The following is a 21,168-nucleotide window of genomic DNA, read 5'->3' as shown; positions in this document are numbered from 1 at the left end:
AAAGTGTGTTATATCCATCCAACAGAATATTACAGGGCCATCAAAAAGAATGAATTGCTACATGGTACAGTGAAAACTTATGCTAAAAGAAAGAAGCCAGTCACAAAAGAAGATATGTTATGTGATTATATGAAATATCATACTCTATGAAATATTCATGATTCTGTGAAACACCCAGAATAGCAGACATAATCAGACAGAAAATTTTAAATTAGGGGTTGCCCAGCAGGGAGGAGGTTGGGAAATGAGAAAGGACTATCAATGCATATGAGGTTCCTTGCTGGGGTGATGGGAATATTCTAAAATTAATTGTGCTGATGGTTGTACAACTGTGAATATGCTAAAAATCACTGAACTGTTCTCTACAACTGGGTGAATTATATGGTATGTGAATATATCAGTGTATATTCAATATGCACTATATATCACTATACTATGTATTATATCAATATATAATATCATAAATAGCTTTATTTTGACAACAGTCTTATTTTTTTTAATGATTTAATCTTTATTTATTTTTGAGAGAGAGAAGCAGAATGCAAGCAAGGGAGGAACAGAGAGAGAGGGAGACACAGAATCCAAAGCAGGCTCCAGGCTCCGAGCTGTCAGCACAGAGCCCAACAGGGGGCTTGAACTCACAAACTGCAAGATTGTGACCTAAGCCAAAGTTGGATGCTCAACCAACTGAGCCACCCAGGCAACCCAACACTCTTATTTAAAAAAAAAAAAAATACACCGTCAGATCACAGAAGAGAAGGCAAGTTAACAAACATGAGGAAACTATCAACATTGTTAGTAATCAGAGAAATAAAAATCAAAGCAATGAGATACTATTATTATCAAAAAAAATAGAGGGAGAGGTTTTTTAAAATTTTTTCATGTTTTATTTATTTCTGAGAGAGAGAGAGAGAAAGAGAGACAGAGTAAGCAGGGCAGGGTCAGAGAGAGAAGGAGACACAGAATCTGAAGCAGGCTCCAGGCTCTGAGCTGTCAGCACTGAGCCCGACGCGGGGCCCGAACTCATTAACAGTGAGATCATGACCTGAGCCAAAGTCAGTCTCTTAACTGACTGAGCCACACAGGGGCCCCAAGGGAGAGTTTTTAACTAATAATTCTCACTGATGCTAGAAGTGCAGAAAAACAGCTATTCTTGTGTATTGTCAGTGAGGGCGCGAATTGGCACCCTCTTTTTGAAAGCAGTTTAGCAATATATGTTAAGAACTCTAATATAGTAATACGCTGCCTCAATGGTCTTGCCTATAAAAACAGTACCCAGGAAATTCATCCTAAATATGAGGGGGAAATCATTATATATAAAGACCCACATTTCGGTATTTTGTATGATTTGTTTGAAGGAATGAAACATCTCAAATGTTCACTGACAGTGAATAATTATGACTGCTGTGGTAGGGGAACCTGGGTGGCTCCGTTGGTTAAGTGTCCCACTTCAGCTCAGATCATGTTCTCGCAATCCGGGAGTTCGAGCCCCACATCCAGCTCCGTGCCGACAGCTCAGAGCCTGGAGCCTGCTTCAGATTCTGTGTCCCCCACTCTCTGTCCCTCCCCCGCTCGCACTCTGTCTCTGTCTCTCAAAAATGAATAAATGCTTAAAAAATAATTTTTAAAAAGAGTGCTGTGGTATATACACTAGATGGAATATTGCACAGCAGTTAAAAAATATAGTACATACCCATCTGGGAAAATTACTATTACATGTATGATATCAGGGGGAAAAAACAACATGGCTCAGGTCATGACCTCCCAGTTCCGGAGTTCGAGCCGGTCAGGGTCACTGCTGTCAGTGCAGAGCCCACTTCAGATCCTCCATCCCCCTCTCTCTTTACCCTCCCCTCTGTGCTCACGCTCTCACTCTCAAAAATAAATAAAACATTTCATAAAAAGAAAAACACAACAGCCTCAAGTTATATAAATAGTATGATTAGAACTAAGCTTCACTTTTTTCTTCTTTCTTTCTGTTTTTAAATTATCTTTAATACGCCACCTTTATAAATGTTTATACTAAGAGAATAAATTAGTGATAATGTACACCTCTGTCCGTTTTATGAGACATTGTTTTCCTTCAGTCTTAACTCTGCTTTACAACTATGTTTACAGTAAACATTTACCCCTCCAACTATTTTCAATTTAGATTTGTTAAATATGTTTTTAAGAAAAAGATTTTAAATTATTACAAATAGAATCAAATATGGCATCCTCTTTAAGGAAAGCCGCTCACAATCAGAATGGAATACTCTTTATTAAACACACACACACACACACACACACACGCATACACACACACACAGGTGGCAACATTCTACATATATAATAGCTAATTTATTTGTTACTTAATTTCAGAAGCTAAGAATATTTCTTTGAAACAGCAGATAAAATGTTCACATAGTTTTCATCGTTGGCAACCTGGCACATGCAACTTCAAGGAAAGGGAGATTAGAGATAATAAAAAGAAGGCTGAAGAAGGAGAGGATTTTAATGAAAAGTTGCGATTCGTAAGTTGCAATGGTATAATTTATGTGAAGCAGAGTACAAACCTTCAGAAATTTTACTTTGAGGTTTCGAACACTGCAAGCTGAATCAGGAGTCACTGCACTCCACAAAGTACTTCTCTTCCTCCTTGCACCTCATCTCCCTTCTGACAAAAAATCGCCATAATCAAAATGCTGTACGATTTTCCTCAACACCGCTTATTTTATCGAGGCCAAAAACAAAGTGAATACACGAGAGCTTCAAATTGAAGAACCAAAGCGTATGGGCCGCTTCATTTTACCTTGACTCAGCCAATCGGAATCCAGTGTTGCCTTAAAAAGCCTTGTTCCCCAGAGCGCCTGGGTGGCTCAGTCAGTTAAGCCTCGGACTCTTTTGAGTTCCGCACAGGCTATGATCTCATGGTTCGCGGGTTCGAATCCATGTTGGGCTCCACACTGTCAGTGAGGAGCCTGCTTGGAATTCTCTCCCTCTCTCCCTGCTCCTCCCCCATGCTCTCTCCCAAAATAAATAAATAAATAAATAAATATTAAAGAAAAGAAACCCTCAGGCCTATTACAAAAGTAACTCTGGTTGTTGTTGTTGTTTTTTAAAGTACTAAATGCCTACTTAGAAGTAATTTTTAAAATCTATTAGTAAACAGTCAACATTTCAGGAAATAAGAAACAGAAATTTTTATTATCCTAATTGCTTTTCTAATCTCGTTATATGAGGACTCTGAGTAAGAGAACCATTTCACCCTGCAGTCATTCATTTTTTGTTCACCCAAAACTCTGCAATATAAAAAGAAGAAAAAGTATCCACTCTTCCTTCCTCTGTATGCACTGCATACAGTGTATCTCATGACATACAAATGTATCTGTCAGATTTACTTACATTAAATTATTTTATAGCTTTCTTGGCATATGTGAAAAAATGGAAACAAATGGAAACAAAAACTTTAATGAGAAACAAAGGAAACATTTTTTAATTAAAAAAAAATTTTTAATGTTTATTTTTGAGAGAGAGAAACAGAGTGTAAGCTGGGGCAGGGAGGAGCACAGAGAGAGCAAGACACAGAATCTGAAGCAGGCTCCCGGCTCCAAGCTGTCAGCACAGAGCCCGATGCAGGGCTTGACCTCAGGAACTGTGAGATCATGACCTGAGCTGAAGTTGGACACTGAACCTACTGAGCCACCCAGGCGCTCCACAAAGAAAACTTTAATAAATTACAAAAGTATATTGACCATATTCTCTGACTACAGTGATATGATTGTAAATTTATAAAATCAATTTTGAAAAAATACTGCACTTGAAAACAATTTTTAAACCTATCCTAAATAATGTTTAAGTAAAAAAAAGCAAGCAATAATTATCCATTACCTATAAAATAATGAAAAGGAAAACTCTTTTCTGTTGGTAAGTTTAGATCTAAATGATTTCAGTATTTCTAAAAACTAAAAATATAAAAAACCAAGCATGTAATTTTTCACAGAACTAGAACAAATAATCCTAAAATTTGTAGAGAACTCCAAAAACCCTCAATAGCCAAAGCAATCTTGAAAAAGAATAAATGTGGAGGTATTACCGTCCTAGAATTCAAGATATACTCCAAAGCTGTAGTAATCAAAATGGTATGATACTTGTACAAAAATAGACACATAGATCAACAGAACAGAATAGAGAGTCCAGAAATAAACCTATAATTGTAAAGAGCACTGAGTGTTATGTGGAAACTAATTTGACAATAAACTATTTGTAAAAAAAAAAACCTATAATTTTATGGTCAGTTAATGTACAACAAAGGAGGCGAGAATATGCAATGGGGAAAAGACAGTCTCTCCCGCAAATGATGTTGGGAAAACTGGACAGCTAGCTACATCCAAAAGATTGAAATTGGACCGCTTTTTACCCCATATACAAAAATAAACTCAAAATAGATCAAGAATCTATACGTGAGACCTGAGACCATAAAAAGGAAGGGAGCACAGACGGTAATTTCTGTCATCACCTGTAGCAGCATTTTTCTACATTTTTCCAACATTTTCTCCTGAGGCAAAGGAAACAAAAGCATACATAAACTATTAGGACTACATCAAAATACAAAAGGCTTTTGCACAGCAAAGGAAACAGTCAACAAAACAAAAAGACAACCTTTTGAATGGGAGAAGATATTTCCAAATGATATATCCAATAAAGGGTTAATATCCAAAATATACAAAGAAGTTATACGTCTCAACACCACTGAAACAAATAATCTGATTTAAAAATGGGCTGAGAAGCTTAATAGACATTTTTCCAAAGAAGACACACAGATGGCCAACAGACACATGAAAAGGTGCTCAACATTACTCATCATCAGGGAAATGCAAATCAAAACCACAATGAGATACATCTGTCCGAATAGCAAAAAACAAGTGTTGGTGTGGATGCGGAGAAAAAGGAATCCTTGTTCGTGGGAATGCAAACTAGTGCAGCCACTGTGGAAAACAGTATACACGTTTCTCAAAAAATTAAAAATAGAATGACCATATGATCCAGTAGTAATTCCACTACTAAGAATTTACCCAAAGAATACAAAACCACTAATTTGAAATGATATAGGCACTCTTCTGTTTACTGCAGCATGATTTACATTAGCCAAATTATGTAAGCAACCCAAGTGTCCATTGATACCTGAATGGATAAAGAAGATACTGTGTATATACACAATGGAATATTTCTCAGCCATAAAAGAGTGAAATCTTGCCATTTGCAACATGGATACATCTACAGAGAAAGACAAATACCATATGATTTCACTGACATGTGGAATTTAAGAAACAAAATAAATAAGCAACAGAAAAAAAAAAGAGAAAGAGATAAACCAAGAAACCCACTCTTTTAAAAAAAATTGTTAATGTTTATTCATTTTTGAAAGACAGAGACAGAGCGCAAGTGGGGGAAGGGCAGAGAGGGAGGGAGACAAAATCCAAAGCAGGCTCCAGGTTCTGAGCTATCACCACAGAACCTGACGCAAGGCTCAAACTCAAGAACCTCAAGATCATGACCTAAGCTGAAGTCGGATGCTTAACCAACTGAGCCACCCAGGTGCCCTGTAACACACTCTTAACTATAGAGAAAAAACTGATAGTTCCAGAGGGGTGGGGGTGGGATGGGTGAAATAGGTGAAGGGGATTAAGAAAACACGTATCATGATGAAAACTGAGAAATATATAGAATTGTTGAATCGCTATATCGTACACCTGAAACTAATATAACACTCTATGTTAATTATACTGGAATTTAAAAAATATGAAGAACCAAGCATATAACCAGAACAAAAGAAAGAAAGAAAAAACAGCAATGACTTAAGGAAAACAGGAAGAATTAATAAATAGCAAACATAAAAGGGAAAATAAGTAAACAAAACAAAAATCTCCAGATGTGCATCCACTGATGTTGTGCCCTATGCCACCAGACCCCCCTCAGGTTCAAGTCCACTGCTTGGAGTACGTGCCGCTGCTGATTCACAGTTGAATTCATCCTCTGGAATTACCCTCGGCCAAAGGGAGTTGCCCCGCATTAAGTTTATGCCCCTTCATCAAAGGCAGCCCATATTCAATGGCTCATCAATGCAAGGATGCGAAGGCCTAGCCGCCCCCCCCCCCCCCCCCCCCCCCCCGTGCCTTGACTTAGTCCAACTCAGAGAAGCTACTCGGCCTCAGAACCCGCCATGGAATCAGCTGGCGCTGCTATTGCTAACTGCACCAAGAGTTCGACTTCTCCCTTTGCCCAAACCTATCTCCGTTTTTCCCTCAAAAGAGCTGATCCTGAGAGCATTTTTCCAACTTGCACATGCAAATCTCCGAATGTTGGTTCCTAAGATCATGTGACCCCCAACAGCTAGTGCTGGAAGAGGTCCTAGGAAGCAGGCTTCAGAATGAAATTTTGGAGCTGGACCAACCACTGGCCAGGTGGCAACGAGGACCCATCGCGGGTGGTAGACGGAGCCTTTGGCATGAGGTAGTTGTGCAATTATTAAAGTGCTCACCATTTTACAGCTCCGCGAGTCGAGGAGGGAATGCCAGAGATGCCACTACAAACAGGAGAAAACAGGTTTCAGAGCGTTCAGAAAAAACAGTCCAGTGTGGTTATACTACTTCCGGCCAGAAAACTTACCCACCAGCAATATGCAGCGGCAGAGCCCAGAGGACACTCTTTAATAAACAGGGAAAGCACAGGGGTGAGGGGCACTAATGTCACTGCGAAGGTCAGTCTTGCTGTCTTCTGTAATGACTTCTTGGACTGACACCGGGGACACTCGTATAGAACCGGTGTCCCTGGTAGCAATTGGGTGATGGAGTCCTGAAGTAATGGACGCCAGACTGTGGGCAATTATTGCAACGACTGGAAAGGTTAGATTGAAGGCGTGAGGGTCTGACCCGCTGAGATAAGGAGATGCTTCCTAGGACACAACATCCTTAGGGACAAGATTGATGAGCAGCCAATAAGCATGTTAGTCAAACCACAGAATCAAAAGGAAAGGATGGATCGTCGGGAGACTGAGAGTAGCCATCCTAATAAAGAACCACTGTGCAATGCCTGGTTTCTGGATCTGAGTCATTACTCGGGCTGAAAGCCCCTGCCTGAAGCACGGACTGGGCCCCAGGTGGAAGAATGCTGTCACTCGTGCCCAGTATATAAGATAAAGATTCTCCCAACCCTTCTGCCAGGGGACACAGAGCCATTTGCTATGTACGCTGGGGAAGGAGGAATTCCCAGACATTTCAAGGACACAGAGTCGGAATTAACACTGATACCCAAAGACTTAAATTGTCATCGTGCTCCCCACACTGTCCCCACCGCCCTCCACTCCCATCAGAGCAGGCTCGTGCACACGCTGGGTAATACATGGCATTGTGATGTCATGAATCGCCCACAAGTACTGAATGCACACATGTGTACTTGGAATGGATATACTTGGTAGTTGGCACAAAGTCCCACATTGGTTCCTTGGCCTGTGGGGCACAAGGTACCCTTGTGGGAAAGGCCAAATGAAAACTCTGGAAGTGTCCCCTCCTGCCCCCAGACTAGCTGGAAAATAAAAACAATTATCACATGACAGGAAGAATGGCGGAGATTAATACCACCCTTGACCACCCAAAGAATGCAGTGGAGGTCCTCATCAGATCTCCATTCCATTCGCTGGCCTGACCTTTACAACAGCCACATGATTCCTGGAAGATGACCTATTAAGCAGTAGTTTCAGTGGTACCAGGGCCCCAGGTATATGACGTAAGAAAGAATAAGAAGAAAGAAGAGAAGAACCTTGGAGGTGTTGGTGATGCACGTGTGATCCGGACAGAGAGGGAAATGAAATCCCACAGAGATCCAGGGCCCACCACAGTAGTGAAGTTACAAGGAACCCTGGGGTCTAAAGCGCCCCTTCCGAAAGTAATTGGCAAAGTATTGCATCTCACAATTCCCGACACACACACACACAAAAAAGCAAAATGTCTGCTAGAACTCCCAGGTCCCACCTCAAAAACGCTGTTTCCACCCATTTATTAGGTGACCTAAAAGTCTGTCAGAACAGTTCTAAGTAGGGGCGCCTGAGTGGCTCAGTCAGTTGAGCATCCGACTTCAGCTCAGGTCATGGTTTGTGAGTTCGAGTCCTGCATCGGGCTCTGTGCTGATGGCTCAGAACCTGGAGCCTGCTTCGGATTCTGTGTCTCCCTCTCTCTCTGCCGCTCCCCTGCTCATGCTCTGTCTCTGTCTCAAAAAGAAATAAACATTACAAAAAAATTTAAGAACACTTCTGAGTAGGGTCTAGAGCAGAAAAGGGCACTGCAGTAAGTCTGGGCTGCAATGCATGCAGTCTTGCCACGTGGATCACACAACTCAACCTACCCTATGGTATCAGATGAGTTTGTTTGGGGGTTTTTTGTTTGTTTGTTTTTGGTGGGTTTTTTTTGTTTTGTTTTGTTTTTGGTAGGAAAAGATGCCTTGTGGAGTTAATGGCAATTCCAAAAATGAGAATCACAACACAGGTGCCTACGATTCTGGACCAAGGCCATGCCATCTGTAGCAAATCGTTACACATCATTTAAAAGCCACCTTTGCACGTACTCCTGGACCCTGGGAACAGAATGCCTGACCACAGCTCACGGAATGATCAGGAGACCAGAACTGCCCCACCTGAACCGGGTTCTAGCAGACCCACAGTGTTCTAAGGTTGCATGGGCCCAGCAATAATCCACTGTAAAATGGAAGTGATACTGGGGCGCCTGGGTGGCTCAGTCGGTTAAGCTTCCGACTTCGGCTCAGGTCATGATCTCACAGTTTGTGGGTTCGAGCCCCGCATCGGGCTCTGTGCTGACAGCTCAGAGCCTGGAGCCTGCTTTGGATTCTGTGTCTCCCTTTCTCTCTGTCACTCTACTGCTCTCTCTCTCTCTGTCTGTCTCTCCCCCTCTCTCTCTCCAATATAAATAAACATTTAAAAATTTTAATAAAAATAAATAAAAATTTTAAAAAATGGAAGTGATATGTCTAGGATCAGGCTGAAAGGAGATAAGCAAACCACATGGGCAGATGGCCTAAATCCCCATTACATCCACCAGTATTGTCTCTCCCTCAGTCAACATCTATGGCCATATTGGGGATAGGGAGGCCGGGGTGGGGAGAGGTCTCTTCTGACCAGATGACAGAGAAAGAAAAAGGCTGCATATAATCACAATGGGTCAGTTCAGGATATAGGTGCAAGCCAAAAATGTACAGCAACTGTACTACTGCCCCCCGGAGGAGTGACCCTGAAAAGCATCAACAAGGACAACACCTTTCAATGGGATGAGTTTCACTCAGGCAGTACCTCTCTGTGGACAGGGACACAGCTCGAGATAAGAACACATAGAGACTCATGGCAGCGGTGAGTGGCTTGGCTGGTTAGTCTGGGGCTACAAAGGTAAAAGATCAAACGACTGGTCATTGGAGACTAAAGGTAAGGGGACCTGAGTGTTCTGTGTTAACAGTTGTGGGGCAAACATACACACAACACAGCGGTCGAACTGTCACCTGAAGTGAGGAGGGAAATAGAAAAGGTACCCAAGGAACACGCGGGTCTGGCTGGGGGATATTTATAGGCAGACTGTTGAAAAGCTCCAACTGTTTTTGTTTTGGTTTGGTTTTAGCTGCCTATGAAAAAAGTATATGAAGAGTAAGATAAGAAAAAAAAAAAAAAAGGAAGTATAGTTTTCAAGCAGAATTGAGAGGGAACATAGAGAAACCAGACCAACTTCCCAGTCCTGTTTCAGAAAGAAGGCAGGTATGGCTTTTTCCAAATGGAGTTATGATTTGATACAAACAAAATGCACAATGTCTTTCAAGGAATGGAATCCTTTTGGACCAAAAGGGATAGAGACCATTCATAATGAAAAACAGTCTCTGGGCCCTCAGACTTCTACAGGCCAAAGAGGAGCCATTTACTATGGAAAAGGAAAGATGCCTCAGAGTAGAAGGAAGAGGTTTGGGAGCTATTCTCACAGATCAGGACTGGTCTAAAATGAAGCATGGGCAACATGTTGCCTGCTGAATTTCAAAATTACTATATAAATTCATAACTGTGCAATGTCTGCTGTATTTCCCCCTTTGGGCTATTCCAATTTGCCTGTTCCCACCTCATCATTGTTGGGTGAGCGTTGAACAAGCAACTTATCACTTCTAGAGTTCTTTAGAGCAAGAAGAGCTATACCTAAGAAGCTACAGTCAAGGAAACGCATCGGAGAAGGCCCATCAATGCCTACACCTACTTTTAACAATGAGGTCCCGGATTCAGGTTGAGCCATTATGAGATGAGACTTACGGTCTTGGAAGAAGGGGTGCATCATATTTTATATGAGGGAGGAATGTGAATAGTGGCCAGAGGATGGACTGTGGATGTTACTCTTCAAGGACAACCCTAATAATTCTGCCCTTCCTTGCCCTTCCTTGACTGGTTGCCATACTAGGGACTTGGTGTTAGTTTCTCTTATTGACCAAATGAACACTCGCCAGTGGCCGCAACTGCTCAGCCTTAGTGGCTGCAAGTCCATGCTGTTGGGCCCATGTATACATGGCCTCATCCCTAGCACCATGGCTGTTCCATTTATGAGCTCATTGAATCAGCACTGGGTTGGCTGATGACACATGCTGGCTGGTGTCAACTGGCCAAGGTGTTCTCCACTACTCCCACAGGAGACAAAGCTGATGTCCCATTGAATGTGGGCTGGGGCTGGTGACTGCACTAATCAACAGAATGCAAGAGGTGATATTCTGGGACTTCTGAACCCAGGCTTTAAGAAGGCCAAGTAGTTTCTACTTCCTCCCTCTGTCCCTCAAGACAACATACAAGAAGTTCTGGCTATCTTGCAGGAAGGAGTGTTCACATGGTGGAGCGCTGAGACACCAGACACCCTGCCCCATCTCACTGCAGTGAGTCAAAGATCCCACACAACACCAGCAGAGGAGCCCCAGATGGGCCCCCAGCCAAACCACAAAATCATGAGATATAACTAAATTGTAATAACTACGTTTGGGTGTGGTTTTTTACGTAGCAACGGACAACAAAATAGGGTAGGGAGGTCTGGGGGAGAGGAATGTGGAAAAGCCAGCAAATGGTAGTAGGCACGAAATGTGACGTTCTTTGTATTGTAATGCTAACTCCCACAAGAAAACATCCACCAAAGAAGACACACTCAGAAAACACCTTAGCCAGTTGACACCAGCCAACATCTGTCATCAGCCACCCCAGTGCTGATTCAATGAGTTCATAAATGGAACAGCCATGGTGCTAGGGATGAGGCCATGTATGTACGGGCCCAACAGCATGGACTTGCAGCCACTAAGGCTGAGCAGTTGCAGCCACTGCTGAATGTTCATTCTGTCAATAAGAGAAACTAATTCCAAGTCCCTAATATGGCAACCAGTCAAGGATATCAACTGGTCACTTGGTGGCAAATAGATTACTTTGGACCCCTTGCACCCTGACAGGGGCAGTAGTTTCCCTTGAGCAACCCACAAAACCTTGGCCCGCAACACTAAGACTGGTACTCAAATGGTGACATAGAACCCCACACAACACTGCATTGGCCCATTGTAGCAGGAGGCGCATATGACCACGGGATCAACTTACCCTTTCACTGCTACATCACCCAGGAGCTGCTGCCCTGAGAGAACAGTGGAATGGTCACTTAAAGACATAACTGAGCCAAAGCCAAAGCCATCTTGGAAATGATACCCTGGATAGCCACTCCATGGGACACAGTAATACATAGCCGAAGTCAATTACTATTATATGGTACTGTGTCCCCAGTACATAGAATACAGGGGTCTGAGAACCAAGGGTTAGAAGTAGGGGTAGACACTTACCATGCCTTCCAGTAACCCACCTGAGAAATTTGTACTTCCTATACCCACGATCCTAGGCTAAATGCATACACTAAGGGATACAGCGAGACTGTCATTAAACTTAAAACATAGCTGCCTCCACATCACTTCAAGCTCCTTTTGCCAAGAGACCAGCAGAAAACTGCCAAGAAAACTAATCACCTTTCTGGAAGGAGGACTTGACTGTGATCACCAGGAGGAGGAAAGATTGCTATTACACAGTGAGGAGAGAAAAGACTATATTGACGGGCAGGTGACTCAATGTGGTGTCTCTTGGGAAACCTGTCCAACTTTGATTGTTAATAAAGAAATGCAGAATTGACAGCTTACAAAGAGTACAATGAGCACAAGTTCAGACCCCTCAAGACTGGAAGTCAGCATCACTCCATGAGACAAGCTTCCTAGACCAGAAGTGCTAGCAAAGGATCAGGACAGAGATGATGAGTATCAAGTATAGGCTCAAGACCAGTTGCTATGGTTAGGGCTGTGACACCTCCCACTCGCTGTCCTCTTGTGAATTTCCCAGAAAAAGAGGCTGTCCACAGTCGTGGGGAAGATGGGATGAGCTTACCATACAAAGCAAGTAAATTTGGTCAGTAGAGAAACCCTCAGGAGCAAGGCACTTATTCCTGCTGTTGCTGGCAATGTTGGATGTTGGTAATTCCAGCTTTATCATTCTTCAAGAATTTCCCATGGCCAAAGAAAGATGTTTTACCCAAGGTTCCAGCCTCTCCCCATGGATGGTCCATATCAGATGATGACTTAATGTGGAGGTTCAAAAGCTGGGCACCCCTGCCTTGATTTGCGATATTTTAGAAGGCTTCCTCAGCTCCAGAGTTCCCCGTGGGTTTCTGAAACCGTGTTGTATTTCAATTCTGCCCTCTGTTCAATCTCATTTCCCTTGTTCCCTCCGAGGTATCTTTCTTCAAAAAACCTCTTAAAACCCAAATCTCAGCATCCCAGGATCCATTTCCCTAGGAACTTGACCTGTGTCAACTCGGTCAATGAATCCAAATTTGTATTAAAATAGATAACCAAGCAGTCATCTTGGCGCAGTGGGCAGTGTGTTAGTCTCATAAAATAGATAACCATCTCTGGGAATGCAAACTGGTGCAGCCACTCCGGAAAACAGAATGGAGGTTCCTCAAAAAGTAAAAAATAGAACTATCCCATGATCCACCAATTGTACTACTAGGTAAGGATACAATACTACAGATTCCAAGGGGTACATGCACCCTGATATTTACAGCAGTATTTTCTTTTCTTTGTTTTAAATTTTTTAAAAATATTTTTATTTCTAGGAGAGAGAGAGAGAGAGAGAGACAGCGTGAGCAGGGGAGGGTCAGAGAGAGAGGGAGATACAGACTCTGAAATTGGCTCCAGACTCTGAGCTGGCAGTCAGCACAGAGCCCGACGCGAGGCTCGAACCCACGAACCGCGAGATCATGACCTAAGCGAAAGTCGGATGCTTAACCGACTAAGCCACCCAGGCGCCCCAACAGCAGTATTTTCAACAATAACAAAACTATGGAAAGAGCCCAAATGTCCATCAACTAATGAGTGGGTAAAGAAGATGTGATACACACACACACACACACACACACACACACACACACACACACACACAGAGGAATATTACTCGGCCATCAAAATGAATGAAATCTTGGAAACCAACTTGACAATAAACTATTAAAAATATTTATATAATTAAAAAATGGATTAAATCTTGCCATTTGCAATGACATGGATGAACTAGAGCATATTATGCTAAGCGAAGTAAGTCAGCCAGAGAAAGACAAATACCATATGATTTCACCCCTATGTGGAATTTAAGAAACAAAACAGATGACCATACGGGAAAGGGGAAGAAAGAGACAGAGAGAGAGAGAGGGAAACAAACCATGAGAGACTCTTTATGATAGAGAACAAACTGAGGGTTGATGGAGGGAGTTGGGTGGGGGGTGAGCCAGATGGGGGATGGGTATTAAGGAGGGCATTTGTTATGATGAGCACTGAGTGTTGTATGTAAGTGATGAATCACTGAATTCTACTCCTGAAACCAATGTTGCACTGTATGTTAACTAACTAGAATTTGAATAAACTTTTTAAAAAAATAAAATAAAATAAGATAAATAACCATCTCTACCAACTAATCCAAATTTTTGTTTTCCACCAAAATCCCAGCCATGTTTAAACGTTCCTATTATTTTCTCTCCTCCCCAACTCTTGCAAGTGCTAGGCTAAAATTTTTGCCAGTCTGGTGCCTGTGTAATGGTGAATTGGCATGTAATGAGAATTGACATTCTCCTGACTAGTAATGAAATCATCTTTTCAGATGCTTATTGACCATATAGGCCACTTGACTTTCCTGTTGATGTCTATTAACAGTTTTCCTATTAGGTACTTCTCTTCTTTTTAAAAATAATCTATATATGATTCCAGAGTTGGTTTTATGAATTACAACTCTTGGCTTGCCATTTCATTCCTTTAACAATGTCTTTTGAGGGACACCTGGGTGGCTAAGTTGGTTGAGTGTCTGACTCTTGATTTCCGCTCAGGTCATGATCTCACGGTTGTGAGATCGAGCCCTGTGTAGGGCTCCATGCTGAGCGTGGAGCCTGCTTAAGATTCTCTCTCCCTCTCTCTCTGCTCCTCCCCCACTCACACTCTATCTCTCTTTCCCTCTCTAAAAAATAAATAATAATGTGTTTTGATAAACATAACCTCTTAATTTTCTTTAATTTTTGAGAAAGAGAGTGAGCAGGGGCGGGGGCAGAGGGAGAGAGATATCTTAATATTGATGCAATCAAATTTATCGATCTCTGGGGCACCTGGCTGGCTCAGTCAGAGGAGCATGTGACTCTTGATCTCAGGGTTGTGAGTTCAAGTCCCATGTTGGGTGTAGAGATTACGTAAAAATAAAATCTTTGAAAAAATAGTCTATCAATCTTTCTTTTATGATGAGTGGAGCATTTTCAGGGAGGAAGGTCTTATTTAAGAAAGTCCATATCATGCGGCAATAAAATATTTAGCTGCATTATCTTCAAAAGCATAATTGTTTTATTTTCCATATTTAAGTCTATGATTCATCTGGAATTAATTTTTGCATGTAGTGTGAAGTAGGAATACAATTTTGTTCTTTCTACATATAAACCAATTGTCCCCATACCATATATTGAAAATTCAGTCTCTTCTCCACTATTCTGCGGGACCACCCTATATTTTTTAATAGACTCTTATTTTTTAGAACAGGTTTAGATTTACAGAAAAATTGAAACCATAGTGCAAAGTACTCATGCACCCCACATCTAGTTTCTCCTATTATTAACGTCTTACATTAGTACATTGGTATCATAAACCATTATCAACACATTGTTATCCAGAATCCATAGCTTATCAGATTTCCTTAGTTTTCACCTAATGTCCTTTTCCATCCAGGATCCTACATTACATTTTCTTGTCTTGTCTCCTTAGATTCCTCTTGGCTGTAATAATTTCTCAGACGTTCCTTGTTCTTGAGGATTTTGAGCTTTGAGGAGAACCAGGCAAGTATTCTACAAGATGAGCCCCTACTGAACTTTGTCTAATGTTTGCATCATGAACAGACTGGGATTATGGATTTGGAGAAGGAAGACCACAGAGGTGAAGTCCCACCATATCAAGGGTATATACTATCAATATAACTTATCTCTGCTGATGTTGTCCTTGATCACCTGGCTGAGGTAGTGTCTGTCAGGGTTTTCCACTGTAAAGTTACTCTTTCCTCACTCCCCCCATCCCTTTCCATCCTGTACTCTTTAGAAGAAAAGCACTGAAGCACACACTGTAAGGAGTGGGGAATTATGCTCCCCCTTTCCTTCAGAGCCTACCTTCTTTAAAAATTAAATATCTTGGGGGCACCTCGTTGGCTCAGTTGGTGCAGTGTGTGACTCTTGATCTCCAGGTTGTAAGTGTGAGCCCCACACTGGGCGCAGAGATTACTTAAAATAAAATCTTAAAAAAAATTTAAATGTCCTTAAGTATGGTTCTGGGTTCTCAACTGTTTCCATTGCCTTTACTTATCTATCCCTGCACCAATGCTCTATGGTCTTATATACTTTATAATAGGTCTTACATAGGATGGGGAAGAAAACCTGTCAAAATAATTTTTTAAAATGTTTAAGTATGGTAAAAATATACATAAAACTTAACGTCTCTATCATGTTAAGTGTGCAGTATTGTTAAGGATATTCACATTGTTGTACATCCAGTCTTCAAAACTCTTTTCATCTTGCAAAACTTAACCTCTATACCTATTAAACAACAGCTCCACATTCTCCCCTTCCCCCAGCCTCTGGCAATCAGCATCCATTTGATTCTCTGTTTCTGAACTTCACGACCCTAGGTATGTCAGGTAAGTGGCATCATATGGTATTTGTATTTTTGTGACAGACTTCTTTTACTTAGCATCAAGTCCTCAAGGGTCACCCAGGCTGTTGCATGTGTCAGAATTTCCTTCCTTTTCAAGGCAAAGTAATCCTCCATTGTATGTACATAGCACATTTCGCCTCTCCATTCATCTGTCCATGGACACTTGGGTTACTTCCACATTTTAGCTACTATGAATGATTCTACTCGGAACATGGATGTACAAATATTTCTCTGATATACTGTTTTTCCAAACCTTTTGGTTATGTATCAAGAAGCAGAATTGCCGGACCTTATGTAATTCTATTTCTAATATTTTGAGGACCCACCATACTGTTTTCCATGGTGGCTGTACCATCTTCCATTCCCACCAGCAATGTACATGGGTTCCAATTTCTCCATGTCCTCACCCACCCTTGGTATTTACTGCTTGTAGTTGTTATTCTGTTGTTTGTAATGGTAGCCATCCTAATGTAGGTGAGGTGATGGCTCCCTGTGGTTTGGATTTGCAATTCCCTAATGATTAGTGATGTTGAGCTTCTTTTCATGTACTTACTGGCCATTTGTATATCTTCTTCCTTTTTTTTTTTTTTTTAATGTGTATTTATCTTTCAGAGAGACAGAGCATGAGTGGGGAAGGGGCAGAGAGAGAGAGGGAGACACAGAATCCAAAGCAGACTCCAGGCTCTGAGCGATCAGCACAGAGCCCAACACAGGGCTTGAACTCACAAACTGTGAGGTCATGACCTGAGCCAAAGTCAGATGCTTAACCAGCTGAGCCATCCAGGTGCCCCGTTCGTATATATTCTCTACAGAAATGTCTATTTGACTGCTTTGTCCACTTTCATTGGGTTGTTTCCTTTTAATTGTTGAATAAAGTTGTAGAAGCTCTTGATATGCTCTAGATACTAACCCTTTATCATATATACTATTTATAAATATTTTCTCCCATTCCATGGGCTGGCTTTTCACTCAGTTGATAGTGTCATTCATTTGCCAGGAGCTTTTAATTCTGATGTAGTCGAATTTATCTATTGGATTATCTATCTATTTATCTTGTTGCCTCCTTTTTGTTGCCATATCCAAGAAATCATGGCTAAATTCAACGTCATGAAGATTTCCCCTCTGTTCTCTTCTAAGAGTTTTATAATTTTAGATCTTGCATTTAGGTATTTGATCCATTTTGAGTTGATTTTTGTATATGATGTAAGGTAAGGATCCAACTTTATTGTTTTGCATGTGGAAATCCAGTTTTCCCCACACCATTTGTTAAAAAGATGGTCCTTTCTCCCTTGAATGGTCGAACTCTTGCTGAAAATCATTTGATCATATATACAAAGGTTTATATGTGAGCTCACTAATCTCCCTCAGTGTTAGTTTTAAGAGAGAAAAGTAGAAATCAAAATTGCATATATACTATGAGTTCGGGTATTATTTTTATATTATAAACATGTCATTTAACAAATAAAAGAATACTTATTATTAATAATTTGGAAAGTAAAGTATAAAAAAGAAAAATCACCAATATTCTTCTTTTGGTGTATTTCTTTTTTTTTTTTTAATTTTTTTTTTTATGTTTTATTTATTTCTAGGAGAGAGAGAGACAGCGTGAGCAGGGGAGGGTCAGAGAGAGAGAGGGAGTCACAGACTGAAACAGGCTCCAGGCTCTGAGCTGGCAGTCAGCACAGAGCCCGACCTGGGGCTCGAACCCACAAACCGCGAGATCATGACCTAAGCGAAAGTCGGACGCTTAACCGACTAAGCCACCCAGGCGCCCCTCTTTTGGTGTATTTCATTCACCATCAAGAAATATTTAGAGATGACCTATGTAAGTAATTTAGTCTCATTACAAAATTAAGATCATGCTTTTTGGAGAGTTTTGTATCTAGCTTTTTATACCTAATTCTATATTTTAACATTGTTCAAAGGCCTTTTTCCTGAAAACTATTATGTAAATGGCTATCTAGTATTCTAATGTGTAAATAATACACCATAATTTATTTCACTACTTCCATTAGTATTGCATATTTTATCTTATTTATGATGTCTATTAAATATATACAGTAAATATCACTGTACTTAAATTTTACACATATTTATTATTATAACCTTAAACATATACTACTTTGATAACAATGAAGAATTTTCTTTAAAAAGAATAAAGTAGAATTTTGCTCTGGATTCTTATATGCTGACCCTTTCTGTGAAGCCTTTCCTTAGTGGTATTAAAAACTGGACTCTCCACAACTTTAAACATAGCTTTTTTTTCCCCACACAAATTAGATTTTCCTTTACAGTTATTTATAGTTTCAAAATAACTTGATGACTTTTTGTTTTCTTCCAACAGAGGATTCTGGATCCTTAAGATTTTAAAATATATTATTTGGAAAACTACTGAATCGTCTTCTTACTGTACCTTTCAGTCTCAAATCTCATCTTGATTTTAAAGTTTAAAATTCATTTTCAAAAGTAAATTTTTAATTAACTTAAATGCCTAGAAGGTTGTTCCAGAAGGTTGTTTTTGTTTCATGTTTCTAAAGATTTTATTTTTAAGTAATCTCTACAGCCAAGATAGGGCTCGAATTTACAATTCCAAGGTCAAGAGTCCCTGCTCCACCACTGAGCCAGGCAGGTCCTCCTTCTTTCCTACTTTTTTTTTTAATTTTTAAAAAATGTTTTATTTATTTCTGAGAGAGAGAGAGAGAGACAGCGTGAGCAGGGGAAGGTCCAAGAGAGTGGGAGACACAGAATCTGAAGCAGGCTCCAGGCTCTGAGCTGTCGATGCGGGGCTTGAACCCACAAACCATGATATCATGGCCTCAGCTGAAGTCAGACATTTAACCGACTGAGTCACCCAGGTGCCCCATCGTGTTTCCTGCTTTTAAAGAGGTGGGGTAGGAGCCATTTTTCTGTGCTTACAGACAAAACTCAAAACTTCAAATAAATAGTAAATTTCCCATATTTTCTGCCTTAACAGCACAAATGTATTCTTACCAAGTTTATCGTAGATGGTTAGATTGTAAGTGAGTAGGCATGGAAAACTGACTTTCACTTCTATTATTTTTCCGTATCTTCATGTGTCAGTACTCATCTGATAGGGTTTCGGAGTGAATTTATTTTTGACTCCCGATCTAAGACAACCAAAAATGCACATTGTAACCTGAGAATCCAAATGTTTACTATTTAAAAGTTATAGTCTGGTGGCTAGGAGGAGCACAAGAGTGGAGTCTCTGGAATGTTGGTAATTATTCTATTTACTGATCAAGAGGTAGATTACAAAATTCTATTTTAAGAGTTTTCTTAAGGTGTATGAGCCTAAACAAATTTTTAATGCCTTTCTTAAAAATTTAAGCTACAGAAATAAACTAAAACAGATATTTACAATTTTACAGATACATTCTCATATCATTCTTATAAGTCTGACATTATTTTCAATATGTAAAAACATAGAAAGCACTGATACGACCAATCTGAAGCACTATAAATGAAATGCTGCGGTTGATAAAACTAACCTTCTTTTAATAGGAATGGGAAACTATTTTTTTAATTTCTTTATTTAAGTAATCACTTCACTGCATGTGGAGCTCGAACTCACAACCCTGAGATCAAGAGTCGCATGCTCTTCAGACTGAGCCAGCCAGGCATCCCGATAAAATTAACATTTTAAGTTACTTAAAAGGTTTCAACTTCCTAAACTGTTTCCTAGTTAAATGTATTATATTGTATTCTGCCACCAATTTATTCCTGCTCTTCCGGCTGTAGCTGTAAGTTGAATATTTTAGGCCTCATGCCCAGCAAAATTCCAAGAAATAAGATTAAAATTCATGTTGGCATTACTCATTATGATGAATCATGTATGCAGAAATGTTTTGTGTTTCTTTGGCAGTTTAAAAGTTTTTTCCCCCCAAACCTTATATCATATGACATCAGACAGGTGTTAGAAATGAAAACAGAGACATAGTAGCCATGTGGCTTCCTCCTAACCTCCATTATTGAAAGAAATGCTGTGATATAAAAAGTATTTTAAATTATCATTTATTATAAGTTATACGAACTCACCTTCTCTAAGAAGTTTGTAAGCCACAGCACCTATGTGCACCTTTTACTGCATTAGTTTAAGTATACACTGTTTACTAACAATATTAGGAACATAGTTACATATTCAGATGCTCAATATAGACTTTTAAATGCTCTTCAGTCTTCAATTAATGATCTAAATGATCTCAACAAGTTTCTGGGCTTTGTCAATATCACCGAACTAAGAAACTGAAAACAAAGCAATGCTCCGCAGAAGTAGCGTTAATTGCAACATCTATAACCGATACACATTAAAATTTTACAAAGCCAATTTCTCCGTAAATATTTAAGCGATGTTTCTAAAATGCTTCCCACCTGTCTTCAGTGCATGCAAGAGCGAGCACAAGGAAATGTGCTAAGTACTTCCCTACATAGTAAAATCAACTACTTACATTAGAGGGCATTTTTGCCCTCCTCTCCCCACGTCCATTCTCACTTAATCCTTCCTTTTTATTTTCTGGCCTCTAAATCCTATTAATCCCCGAAATAGGATGAGATAGAACATACTGAAAATTTTTAGGATCGAATTTAAAACTGCCACCTAGACACCTGTGCAGTGCAAACTGTGGTGCTAGCTCACAAAAGTGTCCCCAAATCAGGGTCTGTATGGGTGTACCCTGAAGGTCAGACATCAGCCTGGGGTCCAAGAATCCTTAAACTCTACAGGAGCTCCCATTGCTTGAATCTATTCTTCTTTCTATTTTTCTTCCATATTTTGCCTGGGCTATTCCAGCCCGTCCTTGTTTCTAATCTTGCCTTCTCTGAGGAAATGCTATCAAATTGTTTCCCAAAGAT

This window comes from Hyaena hyaena, unplaced genomic scaffold (assembly GCF_003009895.1).
Source record: "Hyaena hyaena isolate Hyena2069 unplaced genomic scaffold, ASM300989v1 scaffold_72, whole genome shotgun sequence".
Classification (NCBI taxonomy): domain Eukaryota; kingdom Metazoa; phylum Chordata; class Mammalia; order Carnivora; family Hyaenidae; genus Hyaena; species Hyaena hyaena.
The sequence above is the reverse complement of the archived record's forward strand: the minus strand, read 5'-3'. Positions refer to the sequence as shown.